Raw genomic sequence first — 21,847 nt, forward strand, 5'->3', positions numbered from 1 at the left:
TTGGGTAACTATATTGACCTTAATACACCTCCAAGCTTACTAAAATCAACTCTTCTCATAATTCCTTACATGTTTTAATTATATTTTGCTTAATGAGATGAGTAAAAGTAAGATGTTATGTCTAGTGGTCTAATGTGCATTGATTGGAGGTTTTTGGGAGAAAATCATGGAAATTTTGGCTAATTAAGGTGCAGGAACTCAAATGAGACAAGTAGGAGAGATTATAGGAGATAGATCCTCCTCATTAATTCCTCACCCATTCGAATATCCCTCAATCAAATCACAATAGCTAGGAGTTGCAGGTAGCTGAGTTAGGGAGATCATGGGCAACTGAGCTAGTGACAGCCAAGGAACAATTATATTGAGTTTGAGAGCCAAGCCTCCCTAGATTTAAGGAAGGTGTTGGAGACTTCAGCTGTATAAATAAGGAGGTCTAGAGCCTCATTAGGATTTAATTTTTTTTTATGTGCGAGCACTAAGCATTTTCGAGTTAACGTTTTGAAGCAAAATACTATTATGTAATTTTTTGATATGATAATGAGAATGAGCATTTCCTTGATCCAGCACTAAGTTGACTCAAAGGGTTGAAGCTCCTAGGTTGGAGCCCAACCCTAGTAGCAGAGGTTTCTCTTATTGTACTTGTATGCTTAGGTTATTTCATAGATTAATTGTTGAATTGATTTTAGCATTGTTTCATTGCAAGTAGTGGTGAATTTGATTAGTTTTCTTCCATTTGTGCATAGCTTTAGAGAGATAAAGGAATACCAAAAACGTTGATAGCAGGTGGATTTGGCCTCACTCCTTCCTTCAGGGACCATGGTTTGAGGAAAAACTCCTAATAAACCCCAAAAAGACAGAATTTTGATTTCTTGTGGAATTTAGGATTTTCTGCTACTTAGGCCAGCATGTTTTCAGTTTTCAAGAATAGGTTTCAGTTGTTATTTCTAATATCTTCAGCTTTGTATTAGATCTCATGGCGTTTCACAATATTCTACAAGTATTTCCATGCATGAACTAGGCAGCTAAATAATGGAATTATGTTTTCTTATGTTGATTGGAAACCTTTCTTGTTTGACATGATTCATGGGTAAATCCGAGTGATGTATGTATTATAGGAGTTTCAATAGTGCAGGAAGATCTTATGTCAGCAGCCCCAGCCTAACCTCATCCACCCATGATCACCAAAAGCCACTAAGTCCAATAACCAATTCATCATTCCATAAGAACAACTTTCTAGGTTTGTTGAGCAAATCCAACCATCTTACCAACTTTGGTTTGAGCTTTGAGGAATGCATAGCCACTCCCTTGCATTATTTCTTCAATCATTCACCTTCCTTAAGCCTTATACCACCTTCCAAATCACTCATATTGCTCTTGGCTAGATCCCATAGGAGCATTAGGACATCCTGTAGGTGCATTAGGACATCTTGTAGGACGACCTGTAGTGGCCTTTTTTGAGGCTAATTTGTGGAAAAAGCATCCAGAAAGATAGGACAAGACCCCTATTGGCTTCCCAAGCCATCTAATCTTTCACAACCATCTCTAACTAACCTGCCATATCACCAGGAAGATTTAGCATTCACATTTTCACAAAAAAAAGGACAAAAAGGAAAAAAGAGTTATTGTGTTCATTCATATGCATAGTAGTAAAGTGTTTGATTATCTCAGATTGCATGCCTACGCTATTTAGGATTACACACATGTTAGCTTAGGATTCTTATGAAGCAAGATCTCTTAACAAATAGTTAGATAAGTGGTGTGTTTAAAGCATTTATTTAAGTCTTTCATTACTGCAGTAGACAATATTTCCATTCTCCCAATTGGGGTAAAATTCCCCTTTCTTCATTGGTAATCAAGCTTCTTCTAAATCAATAGAAGGCTGGTTTGAGAAACCATAGTGGTAGATTGCCAGCTCAGCAGTGACAAAGAGTGGACCCATTGCATATGCTGGTGTATACAACACTGTCACCTCCAAGTTTGTATTAACCCCCGGTTGATAAAGTAAAGTTGGTAGCCCCCACGAGTTGCAGCATTCTTGCTGCAACACTAGTGATCATCGGTTTTTGGCACTGTTGCCGGGGAGGTGTCTGAGTAAGATGTGATTTATGCTTTCTTTCTTCCATTTCTTATCTATTTCATTCTTCTATTAACTTCATTTCTGCAAAAGTAATTGTAAGTTGGTTTTCTTTCCTTTCCATTCTACAAGTGAGATTTCATTCAGCAGTTAGTTTCCATTTAGTTAGTTATTTGAATTCTATAATTAGTCTCAAAGCTTGAAAAACAAAACAAAACAAAAACACTTCTTTCATGCCTCGTAGGAATAGGGATAACTTAGCAAAATTTCTACCAAATACCCCCACCACTTCAAACAGGAACCCTTCCCTCTTCTTCGGTGGTTGTGAATTGGAGGACCCCTTAGGAGTGCAACCGGAGATTTTTGAAGAGCCTACAGGGGGAGAAGAAGAAGGAGAAACCATTCCCACTGACCTAATGGCTGAAAATAGAAATAAGGGTGCTTTTGTCATCATAGAAGCCAATGGGGATGCCAAGATGAAAAACATAATCCCCTTTGCTCTTCCTCACTTCCATGGCCTGACCTCAATGTAGGAATTTACAGGGTAAGTTCCTCCCTCAGGAAGAAATGGTCCCCATTGCATTGAGTTCCTCCATGAGATGAGGAAAATTTTGTTGAACTTGGTCTCTAGTGAGCCACTTTCCCTAGTGAAGGAGTTGACTTGCTTTGACAACTCAATGTAATTGGATCCTTTGATGTCAGATGTTCTTGATCTATGTGTCACTAATTCAATCAATTGTGGCTTGTTCCATGCAGTCTGGGTTTAGCTCTGTTTGTGTGAGTTGTCCTGCAATGTCGGATGTGTCCAACAATGGTGGAAACTAAGGACGAAGGTGGTCCACATTGAATAATAGGTGTAGACCAAGGAATGGTGGAATACGAAGCTTTAAGGTATTGTCTCCTACTTCCTTGGTGATGGTGTATGACCCATATCAGAGCAGGCGAAGCTTGTAGTGCAGCCCAGTGAGGAACTCCTTCTCTAAATGTAGCCAAACTTTCTTGCCCACCTGGAACTTGTGTGGATCCTGATGCTGATCATGCCACTACCTATACTTAGTATTGGCTCTGTCCAATATGTCATGGACCCATTGGCGAATGTGCAGAATGTGTTCAATGAAGTTGCTTGCCTTGTCGGATTTGGACTTGAAATGAGCCAAATCTGCCTGAGTAACATCAATGAGACATAGTGGCTAGAGTCCCAAACCCACCTAAAAAGGGTTGTGGCTAGTTAGGTTGTTGAGAGCCTGGTTATGGTTATGTTGAACATAGGGGAGGCTCTCATCCCATGTGCGTGGATGGTTTGAGTCGTACATGTGCAAACTGTGTATAATCATCCTGCTAACGTCCTTTGTTTGGGCATTAGTTTAGAGATGGAAAGTTGTGGACTTAGTGAGCTTGGTGTCTAGCATCGACTAGAGACTCGACCAAAATGTACTGAGGAAAATGTTGTCCCAATTGTTGGGTTTGGAGCATGATTATCATCCTAATTTAGAGGTATTTATTTCAGCCGGATGTATACCCTAGGAATATTGTACACCCCTCCACGCGAGGGGGACTTGTCCCCCCTGTGGGGGTTCAGGGGGGCCCATCCCCCCGGGCTGGGCGGTTCGGGGGCCAGCGGTCCCCTGGCGAGGGTTTCGAGGGCAATGCCTCCCAAGCTAAAAACAGATGTAAAATTTCTTTGTAAAAGTAGAGTAATTTCCAGTCAATCTGGGCTATTCATTAGGCAGATGATCTGACGGTAGAATTTATGTTTAGTTTAGGGTTTTTTTCCCTAGAAGTCAACCCCTCTCTTTGTATGAGGGTATTGTATTGAGGTTGTGGAATATATGTGTATTCGCAGAGTGAGAAATAGATAGGTGAGACCGTGAGAAAAAATAGAGGATATTACAGCGGATCTGCTGTAGGTTGTGTCTCTTCATTTTGCTGGATAATAGAAAGGAAGGACTGGCTATTTGGAGTGGACGTAGCCCAAACTGGGTGAACCACATATATCTGTGTCTCTCTAGTTTTATGTGTTTGTGTTTTTCCACATATTATATGTCTTGCATTTCTCTGTCATATAGAATATTTTTCTAACAGCTGGTATCAAAGCCGAAGCTCTATTTGGCTGACAAACTCGCAGGAGAGAAGGATTCCTAGTTTGAGTGGGAGGAATGGCAGAAGATGATAAGTTTAGGGTCGAGAAATTTAGTGGCCAAAACTTCCCGTTGTGGAAGATGCAGATGGAATATTATTTGTATCAGAAAGATCTGTACCTACTATTGAGCGGAAAAACAAAGAAGCCGATGGCTATGACAGATGCAGAATGGAACATTCTCGATAGAAAGGCACTTGGAACAGTATAGTTGTGCCTCGCAGCATCGGTCGCCTTCAACATTTCGAAGGAAACAATGACAGAGGGTTTGATTCAGGCGTTGGCGAAACTATATGAAAAACCCTCGTCCTCAAAAAAGGTATTTCTTATGAAACAGTTATTTAATATGAAGATGGCGGAAGGTGGATCTTTTGCAGACCATTTAAATGATTTTAATACAGTTACAAGTCAGTTAAGTTCTGTAGGGGTAAACTTTCATGATGAAGTTAGAGCTCTGTTATTCTTGTGCTCATTGCTAGAAAGTTGGAATGGTTTAGTAATGGCCATTAGTAACTCTGTTTCTGGATCTAGTACTTTAAAGTTTGATGATGTTGTCAGTGCTATCATTAGTGAGGAAATGTGATGGAAAAGCTCCGGTGAGACATCGGGTAATGATTTGAGTGCAGAGTCTAGGGGAAGAAGAATGGAAAGTGGAAAGAGCTTAGGATATCGCAGTAAATCAAGGAAAGGCATATCCAAGTCCAGATTGGGGATAGTGTGCTGGAAATGAGGAAAGAAAGGACACCTAAAGAAAGACTGTAGATCTTGGAAGGGAAAAGAGGAGATGCACATCAAGAAAAAAATAATGAAGCAACTGTGACAGGTGAGGTGTTACAAGATTCTTTGATTCTTTCTTTAGAAAATATTATTGATTCCTGGGTGGTAGATTCAGGGGCCTCATTCCATGCCACACCTGATAAGAAATATTTTCATGACTATGTTCAACGAGATTTTGGACAAGTCCATTTGGGTGATGATAAACCCTGTAAAATTGTTGGAATGGGTGAGGTTCTTGAAAAACAATAGAATGGAAACCAATGGATACTAAAGGAGGTAAGGCATGTTCCATATCTGAAGAAAAATTTGATTTCAACAGGGCAGTTAGGCGGTGAAGGTTGTGTGACAACTTTCACATATAAAGCTTGGAAGGTCACCAAAGGAGCCTTGGTAATAGCAAAAGGCGAAAATGTTGGTACATTGTATTTACGTAATGGTATTTCTAATTCTGTTAATGCTTTCACTTCCAAAGGAGTAGATGCAACATTATGGCATCATAGGCTCGGACACATGAGTGAGAAGGGGATGAAGATTATTCACTCAAGGAATTTGTTGCCGGGTTTGAAGAATGTTGGTTTGGGCTTCTATGAAAATTGCATTGATGGAAAACAGAAGAGAGTCAGATTTCTCAGAGTTGGGAAAGAAAAGAAGAGCGAAAAATTAGATCTTGTGCATATAGATGTATGGGGACCTGCTTAGGTATCATCTCTCGGTGGCTCTTGTTATTATGTTACTTTTATTGATGATGCAACTAGAAAAACTTGGATTTATTGTATTCAGAAAAAATCTGATGTATTTTATACTTTCAAGAAATGGAAAGCTTTGGTTGAGATTGAGACAAGAAATAAATTGAAGTGTCTTAGATCAGAGAATGGAGGTGAATATTGCAGCAAAGAGTTTGATAGGTATTGTTTAGAGCATGGAATTCACAGAGAGAAGATAGTTCCAAGAACACCACAAGAAAATGGTGTGTCAGATTGGATGAACAGAACAATCATGGAGCGTGCAAGGTGCATGATATTGCATGCAGGATTGCCTTTACAATTTTGGTCATATGCTATAGATAATGCTATTTATCTAATAAACAGAGGACCTTCAAGTCCCTTGGATGGTGGTATTCCAGAGGAAGCATGGACAGGTAAAATGGTAAACTACTCCTTTTTAAAGCATTTTGGTTGTGAGGCCTTTGTCCATATTAATAAAGAAAATAGAACAAAGCTTGAGGCAAAATCAAAGAAATGTACCTTTATTGGACATGGTGTTAATGATTTTGGTTATCACTTATATGATTATGAAAATCACAAAATCATTAGGAGCAGAGATGTAATATTCAATGAAAAGGTCTTGTATAAGAATCAATTTCAGGAAAAGAAACATGAAAAAGAAAACAAGGAATACACAGTTCTTGATGGGATCACTGAAAAAGTAAAGGTACTTGAAAATAATAATAATTAACAACCAGAACAACATCAACCACCACAACAGCAATAGGCACCCCAAACACCTGAAAATGGTGTTAGAAGATCTACCAGGACAAGTATACCCCCTGAACAATACTCTCCTTCATTATATTATTTATTGTTGACTGATTCTGGTGAACCCGAATGTTATGAAGAAGCAATGCAGGTTGAAAGCAGGAAGAAATGGGAGCTAGCCATGGAAGAAGAGACGGACTCCTTAATGCATAACTAGACTTGGGACTTAGTCAGGTTGCCTGCAGGTAAAACTACATTATAGAATAAATGGGTTTACAGGCTGAAGGAAGAAGATGGAGGAAAATAGATGTACAAAGCTAGAGTTGTGGTGAAGGGGTTTGCACAAAAGAAAGGTATTGATTTTGATGAAATATTTTCTCCTGTCGCTAAAATGACTTCAATTAGAACTATTTTAAGTCTAGTAGCAGTTGAAGATTTGCATCTTGAGAAGTTAGATGTAAGGACAACCTTTCTCCATGGGGATTTGGAGGAAGAGATATATATGCAACAACGACAAGGATATGAGGTAAAAGGGAAGGAGAAAATAGTGTGCAAGTTGAAGAAGAGCTTGTATGGCTTAAAACAAGCTCCAAGGTAGTGGTATCTAAAATTTGACAAGTTTATGTCTGAACAAGGTTATACTAGATGTCATTCTGATCATTGTGTTTATCTGAAAAAGAAAAATGATGGAAGATATATTATATTGTTATTGTATGTAGATGACCTGCTTGCTGCAGGGTTTAACATGCAGGAAATAAATGTGCTCAAAAGAGAATTGGCAAATTCATTTGCAATGAAGGATTTGGGAGCTGCAAAACAAATCCTTGGTATGAGAATAACTAGAGACAGGAAAAATCGCAAATTAACATTGTCTCAGAATGAGTACATACAAAAGGTGTTGAAAAGATTTAATATGCACAATGAAAAACCAGTTAGTACACCTTTTGCTAGCCATTTCAAACTTAGTAAGGAGATGTGCCCAAAGACCCAAGAAGACATGGATTATATGTCTAAAGTTCCATATGCATCAACAATTAGAAGCTTAATGTATGCAATGGTCTGCACAAGGCCTGATATTGCACATGCAGTGGGAGTTGTAAGCAGGTACATGAACAATCCAGGAAAAGAACATTGGATGGCAGTGAAATGGATTCTCAGATATTTGAGAGGTACCACAAATCAAGCATTATGCTTTGGTGGTTCAAACATTTATCTACACGGATATTTTGATGCAGATATGGTAGGTGATAGAGATAACAGGAGGAGCACTACAGGATATGTATTTACTGTAGGTGGAACAACTGTCAATTGGGTTTCAAAAATCCAAAGTTTTGTTGCACTTTCAACAACAGAAGTAGAGTATGTTGCTGCTACAGAGGCTAGTAGAGAAATGAATTGGTTTCAAAGCTTTATGGATGAATTGGGTAAGAAGCATGATATGGGCACGTTATACAGTGATAGCCAAAGTGTAATTCATCTTGCAAAGAACTCAACATTTCATTCCAGGATTAAACACATATAGCTCAAGTACCATTTCATACGATCAGTGTTGGAAGATGGAGATTTGAAGCTAGAAAAGATACACACTAGCCAGAATCCTGCAGATATGCTAACAAAAGTTGTAACCAGGGAGAAACTGAGAATATGCTCAGTTTAAATTGGCCTTCAAGGATGACAATGAAGATGAGAAACAACCAGGTTCAAAAAGGAGTCATTGTCCAAGAAATGAAGTGGCGGTGGAGTTGCTACAATCATTCTCCACGTGGGAGATTGTTGGGTGTGGAGCATGATTATCATCCTAATTTAGAGGTATTTATTTTAGCTGGATGTATAACACAGGAAGATTGTACACCCCTCCACGCGGGGGGGGGGGGGCATTCCCCACGGCTGGGGGGTCCGGGGGCCAGCGGTCCCCCAACGGGGGTTTCGGGGGCAGTGCCCCTGAAGCTAAAAACAGATGTAAAATTGCCTTGTAAAAGTATAACAATTTCTAGTCAATCTGGGCTATTCATTAGGCGGATGATCTAACGGTAGAATTTATGTTTAGTTTAGGGTTTTTTTCCCTAGAAGGCAACCCCTCTCTTTGTATGAGGGTATTGTATTGAGGCTGTGGAATATATGTGTATTCTCAAAGCGAGAAACAGATAGGTGAGAATGTGAGACAAAACAGAGGATATTACACCAGATCTGATGTAGGTTGTGTCTCTTCATTTTGATGGATAATAGAAAGGAAGGACTAGCTATTCAAGGTGGACGTAGCCCAAACTGGGTGAAACACGTATATTTGTGTCTCTCTGGTTTTATGTGTTTGTGTTTTTCTGCATATTATATGTCTTGCATTTCTCTGTCATATATAATATTTTTCTAACACCAATCTGAGATGATAGATTGTGGGATCCTAAAGTGTACCCACACTCATTCAAGGAAGAGTTTAACAATGGCTTCTACTGTGATATTCTTCTAGCAGGCCGCCATAATTGCCATCTTCAAGTATCTATCGATGAAAAAAAAGCATAGTCATTTCCATGCTTAGTAGAAGGAAGGCCCGACATGTAATCCATGGAGATGGATTCCCAAGGTCGACTAGGGATTGGCAATGAAGTATAGAGGCCTTGCTTCTTTATGGTCGGTTTGGAAATGGCGCAGGGAGTGTAGGATCTGATGTACTTTCCAACATCCTCTCAAATATTTGTCGAGTACAAATAATTCAACAATATTGCTATTGTTTTCTCAACCTTGAAATGACCAACAGTCTAACTGTAATGTGCTTCCCAAATCATCTTGGCACACTCTCTTAAACGAACAAAAACATGTCCCTAGTGGCATAACAATGCATCCTGGAGGTGAAAATCTGGCACCTGTTGACCCTCCAAGAGCGTCTGGTATGTGTGGCCAAATTCTAGGTTGTTTTTGTAGAGAAGTGGCCAATCAGAAGTCTCGTGCCCACAAGAGTTGAGAATGGTGGTTAACACCATGATCGGGGGTCGGCTGAGGCAGTGTGAAACATTATTGGTGATGCCCTTCTTGTACTTGATATTCAAATGGAATTGTTGCATGTATTTGGACCACTTATTATGGTGATAATTCTGCAACTTCTCTTGCATCTATATGAATTATAGGTATCAATTGGTCGTGTGGATGACTGTTTCCTTCCCCAAAATGTAATGCTTCCTTTATCGGAAGACCTGCAAAATGGAATACATCTCTTTGTCATAAGTGGGATACTAATGGACTATGTCTAAAATGGTTTCACTATGATATGCCACTAGATGCCCATGTTGAGTAAGGACTGCCCCAATAGCATAGTTAGAGGCATCTGTCTCGATCTCAAATGGTTGTTGTAAGTGAGGTAATGTGAGCATTGGTGCAAAGTAGAGGCGATGTTTGAACTCTGTGAACACCTTCTATTGGGATTCAAAACAAAATAATTTCGCTTTCGCTCCTCCCTTGGTGACTTGACTCAAGGGCCAAGTGATATAAGAGAACCCCAATAAGAACTGGCGGTAGAAATTAGCAGGACCAAGAATGATATGGAGATCTATTAGAGTGGTTGGGGATGGCCAATCTTGAATGACTTGGATCTTGGGTAGATCCACATGCACCCCTAGTTCACTAATAATGTATCCCAGATACTAAACCTCAGTCATGCCAAAAGTGAACTTCTCCAAATTGGCACACACCTTGTGTTGCGGCAACGTTTTGGGAACCTCTCAGATGTGGTGGAGGTTCTCTTCCCAACTCTTGCTAAAGATAATGATTTCACCCAAGTATACCACTACAAATGAGTTGGTGAATGGCCACACTATATCATCCTTCAGCCTCATGAAGGTTGTAAGAACATTCATCAACCCAAAAGGCATAACTAGCCATTTGAAAAGGCTCTCCTTGGCTTTGAATTGAGTCTTAGACACATCAGAGGGTTCGATTGGTACTTGGTGATATCCAGACTTCAAGTCGATCTTGCTGAAATATTTTTCACACTTGAGTTGGTCCAGAAGATCATAAATCCATGGGATTGAGTACCTATTTGGGACAGTCATCTTGTTCAGTGCCTGATAGTCAATACAAAGTCTCCAAGTCCCATCCTTCTTCTGTACCAACATGGTCTGGCTCCCACGGGGTGATAAACTCATTCGGATGTGACCTTTGTTCAAGATATCCTGAATCTGCCTCTTCATTCATCGTTCTCTAGAAAAAAGCACTGATAGATTGGTCCCTTCATGCAACGATGTACACTGGGTCAGATCGATGGAGTGCGTGACCTAACAGTGTAGAGGCACCCTTGAGTGGAAGGTGAAGATGTCCTCGTACTCCTCCACGACCTTGTCCATATATTGTTTTCCTACGGAGGGGCGCTGTCTAGAGGTCGTGGCCATCATATTCTTCTTTTCCTAAGGGCATATCACCAGGAAAAAAAATTTCCCAGTTTTGAAAATGAGCTTATGCATTGTTTAACAGTGACTAAAGAGATCTCATAGGCGGTGTTGCCTCCGATATCCTCTACAACTTATTTCCCAAGGTAACAATAACAACGCGAGGCCTTGACTCATACACAACATGTTGTTTCCACAAGTATGGTTGGCCTAATAATACATCACAAACATCAAGAGGGGCAACATCACATAATACCTCATCTGTGAAGGTCTGATGATATATGGAAGGTGACACTGTTGGCTGACACGGAGATCTCGTCCTTGGTGAAGCCACCCAATGGTGTAGGGTTGTGGGTGTGTTGTGGTTGGTAGGCCTAGCCTCTTCATAACCTTTATTGAAATGAGGTTCTTTTGGCTCCCACTGTCAACAATGAACTATAGTGGTGAACCCTTTAACCACATCTGGGAGTGGAAGAGGCACTCCTCCTCCTCTAGATCTTTGGGTTTCTCCTCTTGGATCTTCATGGTGGCAACAGTGGCATTGGGCTCTGCATCGATAATCTGCTTCCATTTTTCATTCCCCTTGTTGAGTTCTAACTCAGAGTTAGAACATGCATCTAATTCATAAGCCTTTAGCTTGGTCTGACACTCACTTGTGTTGTGAGTGGAGCTCTTATGGAACTCGCACGACTTTCCCATTTCCTTCTTTGGCTTCACAATGTTTTTCTTTGCTTGCAGCTTTGACCGGTTGTCCTTGGTTTCCTCACCTTGGCTTTGTATTTTGCTCTGCGGTTTGGGGGCACCTTTCCATTGCTTCAGATTCATATACCCGAAGTCTCGCTTTTTCTATTTAAGCTTCTGCTCGATCTTGATAGCATATCTATATGCTGTGTCGAGCGAGGAGATGTTTAGGAACTCCATCTCATCCTAAATGTACTTGCATAGGTAGCCGCTGTACTTGAGTACCAAATGTTTCTTAGAATACTTGATACCCAACTTCATGTGAAGGGTATTAAAAACATTAGTAAACTTCCACATGTCTTGGTCCCTTCCCTTCTGCATCGTGGTCCAATTTATGTATCTATCCTCGTAGCTTGTGACAAGGTAGTACTACTCATTGATGATGTCTTAGAACAAATTCCAAGTGGGTGTGAGTGAAAATAGTGGGGGAATATTTTCATCCTTCTGCTCAAACTAGGTTTCCCACCAACCCTTGACATGGGGGGTAGCTTTGAGAAGAGAAAATGTAATATTTTCCTGGCTGGAAAAATCATGAACATAAAATATCCTTATAGTAGATTTAACCATTTATTTATGGTGTCTGCATGTATTTGGCCATCAACTATGGGAATGTAATGTTTACTTGTACCTTAAAAGGGGTGGCACCTCTAGAGTGGCTGCTAGATGTGGATTCACAGCCGATGGGCAACCTTTGGAAGGAGGGAGCTAGCTGTACTGTTGTCGTAGATGACTCGTCCTGAGCTTGATTGATATAGGCTCGCTAGAACCTGACTGGGGACCACCTTACTGAACTGGGAAAGCAGACCAGAACCTTACTGACTGGCTGGGTTTACCACCTTACTGACTGGGGTGACTTGGATAGAGAATCCTGCCCCATGCGAAGCCTTCCCCATGAGAATGATGAGGCACAGAAGCCCACCCCATGCCTGCCTGAGCTGATTGGATAGATATATATCCCATCATGCCTGAGCTTACCAGATAGATAAAACACCCATGCATCGGATTATATCGATCGTTATGCTATATCTCCCTCTTTCTTTCTAGTAGCTTATATACGATTATGTCATAAGAGCGGTTTACTTACGACATCTAGGCAAAGTTATCCATCATTGTGTTCCTTTGTTTCTGGAGGGCTTCCTCGAGGAATATCTTGATAGGATTTCTTATTCCCTCTTCTTTCTTTTCTTCCCCCATGGGCATCCATCAGGGTTTGCGAGGCTCATCTTGCAAAGGTTCAACTAGATTGAGCCCTAACTCCTTATACCTCGACCTCTTTGGGAACATGCAAAGAAGGATAGAGAAAGAGCAGACCACTCTGATACCACTGATCCGAATTTAAACAGGAACAAAATAAATTACACATATAACCATACACATAAAGATGTAACAGTAATAAAACTTCATTTCATTAATATCAAAGAACTAAAATATGCTTACATTCAAAATGGGAATAAACTAGCTCGGGCGATGGTAGTTTATCTCTGAGAAGAGATGTGGTGGCTACATGCCTTTGAACTGTCTTACAGTGAGGCTTGAAGGCCTATTTATTATTGAGAAACAATGGAAAACTGTAAACATCCAAAAACCTAACCCTACGAGATGAAACACCAAACTATGGGCCCTGTTGGGGTAAGTTGGTATATCAATTTCTTGGGGTCGTAACTTTGGCATGCAATCTTCATTTGATGCACATGATACCTAGTTAGAAATATCTATCCAAGGACTACAATCTCTGACAGTGAGTACTGAGGTGAAAATTTATATTTTCCACTAGTGGTTTTCCCAAAAAACGTCATTTAGGGCCTCAAAATGGCTCCAAAAGTTCACGACCCGAAAAATGATAAAAAGTAGTAAACTGTACTACAATTAAGGAAACCTAAAAAACTGAAAGAAATAATGGTGGGAGTCCAAGTGGAATAGGCGGGTGGCCACCAATATCCATCTGGATCAATTATATTGGGGACATCCAAAGGTCCTCGATTTATCAATGGATGTTCTGGAAGTCCCCAAAAGTCCCCAATTTTTCGAGGGATGGCTAGGGGACAACGTTGAAGTCCCCAAGTTCTCCATCCAGTCCCTGACAAATTTGGAACTTCTCTGATGAGTGTTGAAGTCTTCGGATCACCAGAACGGAGTGAACGTCATGAGTAATGGTGAGGATGGGTCTCGTGCAACATAAAGTTTTATATAAGAAATTTACACATTTAAACACAATATCATTTTATTTGAACATTATAACCAATAATCACTTATTTACAATTTACATATAATATTACAAATTATTTAAAATATATATATATATATATATATATATATATATATATATATTTTAATAATATTTTTTGTGATAACTAATATGTTATATGGGATTATCATTATTTTATCTCTTACTATTATGATAAAATACACATTTTTTATAATGATTGAATTTTATAAATGAATATCCACATTTTAGAGAGAAAATTTTCATTTTTTAATGTTTTTTATTTTACACTTCAAATTGAAATTTTTTATAAATAAACTGTACTATATTAAAGATTTGATTTTTGTGTAAATAAACCTATGTGCCTTTAATTTTGAAGCAACCTTGCTCTCTTTAGGTCGTAATTTTATATTTTTTTAATTATAATTTTTAATAAATATAAATAATATTTTATTTTAATATAAATAGCTTCTAGCTTTATTAAAAAAAACCTTTAAATTTTGCAATAATTTTTTTTATAACTTTATATATTTTTAATTATAAAATTATTATAAAGCTATTTTCATTATAATAAAACAATATAAATATGATTGAATATTCATTTTAATTTATATTAATAATATAAATATAATTTAATATTTATTTTAATTTGAAAATATATTGATATGGGACTGTGGGGGAAACGCGTAGGACTAGGGTTTGAAGCAGGGTATCAGTGTTGGGCACCATGGAGGGGCGAGAGGGGGGGAGTTCCACTCCCTCCTATAGTCATGCAGTCTCAAACTGCTTCAAGAAACCAATGGAAGCAGAAATCGGGAGTATAGACAGAGAAAAATAGGAAAACAACATATCATAGGGGCAGGCATAAAATCAGGGGGAAGATAGAAGAGAGAAGAGAATAGGAGGAGGCAGTCAAAAAGCTGACTACAGGAATTTGATAGGACCATGTAAACCTAGGTCAACCATCACACCTCGAGTGGTGTTAAGTGATCCAGCGCTACAGGCGCATAGGGATCACATGGCGGCTTATGCCGTCATATGAAAATTTATGTGGTTATGGCTAATGGAGAAGGCTTTACATGCATGCATAAAGAACCATTGGAAACCTAAGGGAGAAATAAATCTGCACCTTGGATCCAAGGGTTTCTTCATAGTAGTGTTCACAAACTTAGAGGATAAAGACAAAGTGTTCGAAGGAGGACCATACTTCTATGCTGCTACAAGCCTCTATATGCGGCCATGGGTGATGAATTTTGTCCCGGAACGAGAGACATTCACATCAGTGCCGGTATGGATAAGACTCTACTCCCTACCTTTAGATTATTGGCTGCCAGAATCCTTAAAAGCCATAGGCAATAAACTAGGGCATTTCTTAAAAATATCAGATGCCACACTACGCAGAAAATACACCTCCTTTGCCCGAATATGCATAGAAATGGAACTTTCTGGAGCTCTGCCGGATGAAATCATTCTAGAAGTATATGATGAAAAATGGGTGCAAGCAGTGGATTACAAGCATGTCCCTTTCAAATGTCACAAATGCCATGAACATGGGCACCTCTTTCAGAGACTGCCCTTTAAACAAAATGGAGAGCAGTATTAAAGCCACCTCAGGGAAAGATGTTGAAGGCTTTAGCAAAGTGGGAGGCAAGGGGAAAGGAGGGAGAAATAACAAGAAGAAAAGTAATGAGGAAAAGCAGCCTAGTCAGAACAGATTCAAGATATTAAAAGAAGAAGATGGGAACAATGAAGCGAACTAGGTACTGGAGGACAGTCCTGCAGAGAAGGAAAAGGATGAAAACATGGAGGATAGACTTGAAAATAGCCTACAAAAGGAGAATCTGCCAAGCACTATGGAACTTGACAAGTACCTTGAGATGACCCCAAGTAAAGTGGGAACAGAGGTTCATGAGCTGGAGGAAATTCTTGAAGGGGAACATCTCGATCTAGAAAATTTCCTGGAGCAAGGAACTGCCAAAGGGGTGGATTCGCTACCTCAGGAGGAGTTCAACAGAGCACCACAACTCTTCCTCTAGAGATCTCAGGCAAAGGGTTCTGGGGTCAAAATAAATCATGATAGTCAGGACAACGGAGGGGTAAAAACGATGGAGGTAACATTAGGAAAAGCTCATAAGAACCCAGGTAGGAAAAGAGGAAGAGAAAGATAGAATGAGCTGCTGATAGAGTGTGGAAAACTCATGATCAACTCAGGTATGATGAAATACCTTACTAGTTACTCATTTATAAATCTTTCTTAATGAAGCTTACAACATGGAATATTAGGGGTTTAGGAAGTAAAAGCAAACAAAGAATTCTCAGCAATAGAATGAAAGAAGAAAAACCAGATATCGTGTTTATCCAGGAAGCCAAATGTTCAATAGATAAAATAAGAGAGATACATAGCAAATGGCTTATTAAGTATGAATATCTAGAAGTTAAAGTAGATAACACAACAGGAGGAATTCTCACACTTTGGAACCCACAGAAACTTGGAATCCTACATGTTGAAGCATCCAGGAACTACCTATCAATAGTTATCCAACCTTTGGGTGATAAGGAAGTTTATTTGATCACAAATGTCTATGGTCCACAAAAACTTGAAGACAAACTCAAGCTTCTGACCTCACAGGAGGAGCTAAGAGAAAGATATCCAATTATCCCCTGGATTCTGGGAGGGGACTTTAATATGATCAGATCTCTCTCAGAAAAGAAAGGTGGGACTAGATCACTAGGTAGAGATTCCATAGCATTTCAAAACTTCATAAACAACATGAGGCTAGTGGATATAGAGACTATAAATGGAACCTTCACCTGGAATAATCAAAGGGGAGGGGCTTCTCAAGTTGCCTCTAAACTAGATAGATTCATTATCTCTAAGGACCTCATCCTCATAGGCCTTTACTTGTTGGCTATAATCCTCCCTTTTGGAGGCTCGGATCACTGGCCTATTCAACTTGAAGCTTTCTTTATAAGCACTCCAAGAAACAAACCTTTCAGGTTTGAAAACATTTGGCTTACTCATCCTGACTTCATCAACAATATTGAAAAATGGTGGATAGAAGATATGCATGTTCAGGGAACTAAAATGTTCCTTCTGCATCAGAGATTGAAACACATCAAACTCAGGCTTAAAGATTGGAATAAGAATGAGTTTGGCAATATCTTCGAAGCCAAAAAAGTAGTTGATCAGAAACTACAGGGAATTAACCAGGTCCTCATCTCAAATGGCTTCACTGAGGAAAGTAAAATACAAGCTGACTCTCTTCAACAGGAATGGGAAGACTTATGCAAGTAAGAGGAGATCTTCTGGAGATAGAAATCGAGGGTACAATGGATAAAATAAAGAGAAAGAAATACAAGGTTTTTTCATAAGTCTACCATGGATCATAGGTCTCATAACAGGATTTCGACACTCAATAATACTCAAGGAAAAAAGCTCAACACCCACAAAGAAATAGAATCTGCTTTGGTTCAACATTTCCAAAGAATAGCAAAGGAGCCTCTCATAGACATAACACACTTCATCAATGACTTCACAAAGCACATTCCTAAGCTTGTGACAAGAGAAGATAATTATAATCTTAACAGACCAGTGACTGAAGAGGAGGTCAGTGAAGTCATCAAAGAGATGCAAAATGGGAAAGATCTAGGTCCGGATGGTTTCAATGTCAACTTCTTCAAAGCATGTTGGGAAATAGTCAAGCAAGATATCCTCGATGTGGTGGAGGACTCGACGAAATACAAAACTATTTTGAAGGCTCTCAACACCTCTTTCATATCTTTGATTCCAAAGAAGGAAAATGCCATGACACCAGATAGATTTAGACCCATAGCATTATGTAATGTGGTGTACAAAATTATTTCCAAAATAATTGCAAACATGCTTAAGCCTCTTCTTCCAACTCTTGTGTCTGAGGAGCAAACTGGATATGTGGAAGGAGGACAAATTCTAAATAACATCATTCAAGCTCATGAGGTGGTTCACTCACTCAAGAGCAATAAGCAGGCAGGTATGATCATACAACTCGACCTAGAGAAGGCTTATGATAAGCTAAGCTAGGCATATATCAGGGAAGTACTAATAGCATTTGGCTTTGACCGTAACTGGATAAGATGGGTAATGGCCATTGTTACCACATCAAGTTTTTCAATCCTACTAAATGGTTCACGATCCAATACCTTTAAGCCTTTGAGAGGACTCGGACAAGGAGATCTGTTCTCACCTTTCCTCTTTATTCTTTATTGAAAAAGAGATTAACTCAGACAAATTATAGAAAAACACATATAAAAACCAGAGACAAAATATTGGCGGAAAAAGGTTGAAGCTTCATGCTTCTCTCTCACTTTCATCCATTATTAAAATAATTGAATATAGTGTTACAAATAAATAGATGAGAGATAGTGTTCTCAAGATAGTGCGTGCTATCTTAGACACTTTTGGCTGAGATAATTTCTCCTTTGGTTGAGATAATTTCTCACCAGACATACACCAATATAGGAGTTACCTAAACTAACTGCTATCTTAGAGGAACAACCCAAGAGTTAGGCACAAATTCCTAACTTGGAATATTTAATTAATTTATTTATTTTGGATTTATTATTGTTTTATGAGAGAGGCTAACATTCTTATGATGGAAGGTTTAGGCAATGCGATCAAATCTGCTAAAGCAAAAGGAAAAATCTAGGGTCTTAAACTCACCCTGAATGGGGATGCTTTGACTCATCAACAATTTGTGGATGACACCATGCTGCAGGGTACACCCACGGTCAAGGAAGCTCTTTCCTTCAAGTAAATATTGAACGACTTTGCTATGGCTGTGGGTACAAAGGTAAGCCTTACCAAATCAAAGATTTTCTTTTTTAATACTGACATTGCTATTCAGAGAAACCTCACCAGAATTCTAGGTTTTCAAAGAGATCAGCTACCCTCCAAATATTTGGGAAAACCTCTAACAGATAAACCTTTAAGCAAGGTATATTGAGAGCGTATGATTAATAAACTCTAGGACAAAATTCAGAAATGGACAAATAGGTCTTTGAATTTATCAGAACAGCTAGTGCTCACAAAATATTTCCTACAAACTGTCCCCATCTTCATGTTTTTAGCCCTTCCAACTCCTAAAGGAGTTGTGCAACACATCAAGAATATCCAAAGAGATTTTCTTTGGGGCAAAGGGGAAGAGAAAAAGAAATGGGATTTGGTAGCTTGGGAAAAGATCTGTAAACCTAAGACACATGGAGGTTTGGGACTTGATGACCCTGAAACCCTAAGCAAAGTTTTGGGGGAAAAACTATGGTAGAGATGGCTAAAGGAATTAGTTACCCCCTGGGCCGAGGTATGGAAACAAAAATATGAAAATAATTGGCAAGAAAGGGAGCACATTTGAATGTTTAGGCTCATCAAAGGCTCCCAAATTTGGAACAAAACTTGGGAGAATAGAGCCATTGTTCATAAACACAGTTTCTGGGAAATCGGAGATGGAAACCTAGCTTGGTTTTTGGAGGACAATTGGAAACAGAAACCTAACTTGCTAAGAGAAGAATTTTCCAATCTAAAGAATAATACTAACAACAAAGGTTTACTCATGGTAAAGGACTTCTGGGATTTGAATAGAAGCGATGGAAAATCGAGAATATGGAAGAACATGGTATACAGTGATGACTTCCCTTTGAAGGCCCAGGCAGAAGCTCTTGAAGTTATCTTGGAACAGAGAAAGATTCTGACTTCAACATCTTCAGACCAACTGAGATGGAGAAAAACAATGAAGGAAACTTTAACCTCAGAGAATCTGAGCAAATAGCACTAGGGCTTGACTTTCCAAACCCTGATAAGGTATGGAGGGACCTATGGCAGAACCAAAACTGGATGAAAATCAAACTGTTCATGTGGTTGGTTCAACATAAAAGAATTCTGACTTGGGACAACCTTCGGAAAGGAAGTGTAGCCGGTCCATCTAAATGCCAACTATGTGAATTACAAGAAGAAACAATGGAACACCTACTCAATCTCTGCCCATTCACCTCCACCTTGTGGAATTGGGTGGCTTCAATATTCAGACAAACGGACAGGGTCTTTTGCAACATCACCAACACTTTGAGGAATTGAAGGAGAAACTTCTCTGAAAATAAAATAATCAACAAAGCTTGGGCTATGGTTCCAGGATTTCTAATCTGCAATGTCTGGAAAAAATGCAACAACAGGATCTTCAAGAATAGAATTGGTTCCTCCCAGAGCATCATGGCTCAGATCATAAGACAACTCAAAGAGATTGTAGGTACCCTTCTAAAGAAACCCCCTGAGAACCAACCTCAAGACCAGGATGCGCAGATACTTCTTCATTTGGGCTTATAGGGACTTTCCCCCCAGGGCATAAATAAGACTATAAGTTATATAACAATTGATAAGGACTTATGGCAACCTCCCCCTCTTGGTTTTGTGAAATGCAACATAGATGAAGCCTCTAAAGGAAACCCTGGTATGGCTGGATATGGTGGAGTAATAAGAGATGAAAAGGGTTTCGTAAAAGCCATATTTCGTAGTCATATGGGGAAGGCCACTAATAATATGGCAGAGCTCATGGAACTTGAGCAATGCCTAGAAATGTTGATGGACTCAAATTTACATAATACCATCATTTAACTTGATTTTGAATTGATAATTAATTTGGTCAAGAAAATATGCAATGGCTCTACACCAGAGAAAATGTCAAAATACTGGAGGTTACTGCAGGTCTATCAACGTATTCAATCCCACCTGCGAAACATGAGAACCCTCAGTTTTGTTCATGTGTGCCGAACAGCCAATAGGTTAGCATATATTTTGGCAAACGAAGGAGTACTGTGCTCCAAAAGCAATAAAAGATATGACTGGATGGGGACTCCCCAAGGACGATTGCGGGAAGATTGTCATAGACAAGCAACCTTAGACATGGAGTACTTTCAGAACATGAGAAACAAGGAGAGTGAAGATTGATGGAAATAGAAGAGTTTTGGTCAACACGGGGAAGTAGCATATGGTAAAATGTGATCAGGATGACATGCACCCGACTAAAATTAGCCTTTGGTTTTCGGGCGGGAAGCTGCACCCTGAACTCTTCGGGTGGGATACTACATACAGGTTAAGTCTACGTATGGACCCGAAATACAGTGAATGTGGCCTATTAACTCTTTGGGCCGTTGTCTTAGTTAATGTGTGGACATGTTGACATGATCGCAATTATCCCATGGATTTTAGGTGACAATTAGCACAACCGTTAATTTACCAAACGGACCCGAAATTCATTTAGGTGGTGACTTATTTTTGCTTCGAGTCCATGAGGGCAGTTAAGTTACGCGCTAATTGCACAAGCCTTTTGGGATCTCTTGCATCCGGTTGATTTCGGGCGGTTAAACTGCTCGTGGGTTATCTCTCCTTTCAGACCCGAAATAGATTAGAGAGATGGCACATTTTTCTTTTCGGGTTCATTTGAATGTATAAAGGGTTAGCATGATGGCAACCCGATATCACCGCTTGACCGTTGGATCTTTGAAGGATGATTGCACGGTCTTTGGGATTTCATGTTCTATGGAGGATAAGAGTGGTTACTTGGCATTGTTATGTGGGCCTTTGGCATGGTGGGCCTCGTCAACAAAGGTATTTTTGTGGCTTGGTAGTGTGGATAGACACCTTAAGGGCGGGCTTGCCTGAATGACGCCTTAAGGGCGGGTTGGCCCTTAGTAGCTTTGCTTGCTTGGACAAGCGGTTGTGTAGGCCACAACTCTTTTGTAGCTAGTGCTGCCTTTTGTATATTATGTATTTTTTTATAGTTTAATAGAAGGACCTACTCTCACTTGATCAAAAAAAGAAAATATATTGATATGCTATTTAAATTTTTTCAATTAAAAAAATTATATACCATCATTTTTAGAAATTTATTACTATTTTGACACATTTTCAAAATTCTTTGGCCAACTCTCTTCTCTATGTCAAATTACCTTTTGAGATTCTTATGATGACTAACTTGATATGAAATGGATTCTTACGATGACTAACTTGATATATCAAATGGTAACTTGATCAGTTATGTC

The sequence above is a fragment of the Pinus tabuliformis genome, chromosome 1_1 (assembly GCF_031772625.1).
Source record: "Pinus tabuliformis cultivar Carrire ecotype Pingquan chromosome 1_1, CPIR1, whole genome shotgun sequence".
NCBI lineage: Eukaryota > Viridiplantae > Streptophyta > Pinopsida > Pinales > Pinaceae > Pinus > Pinus tabuliformis.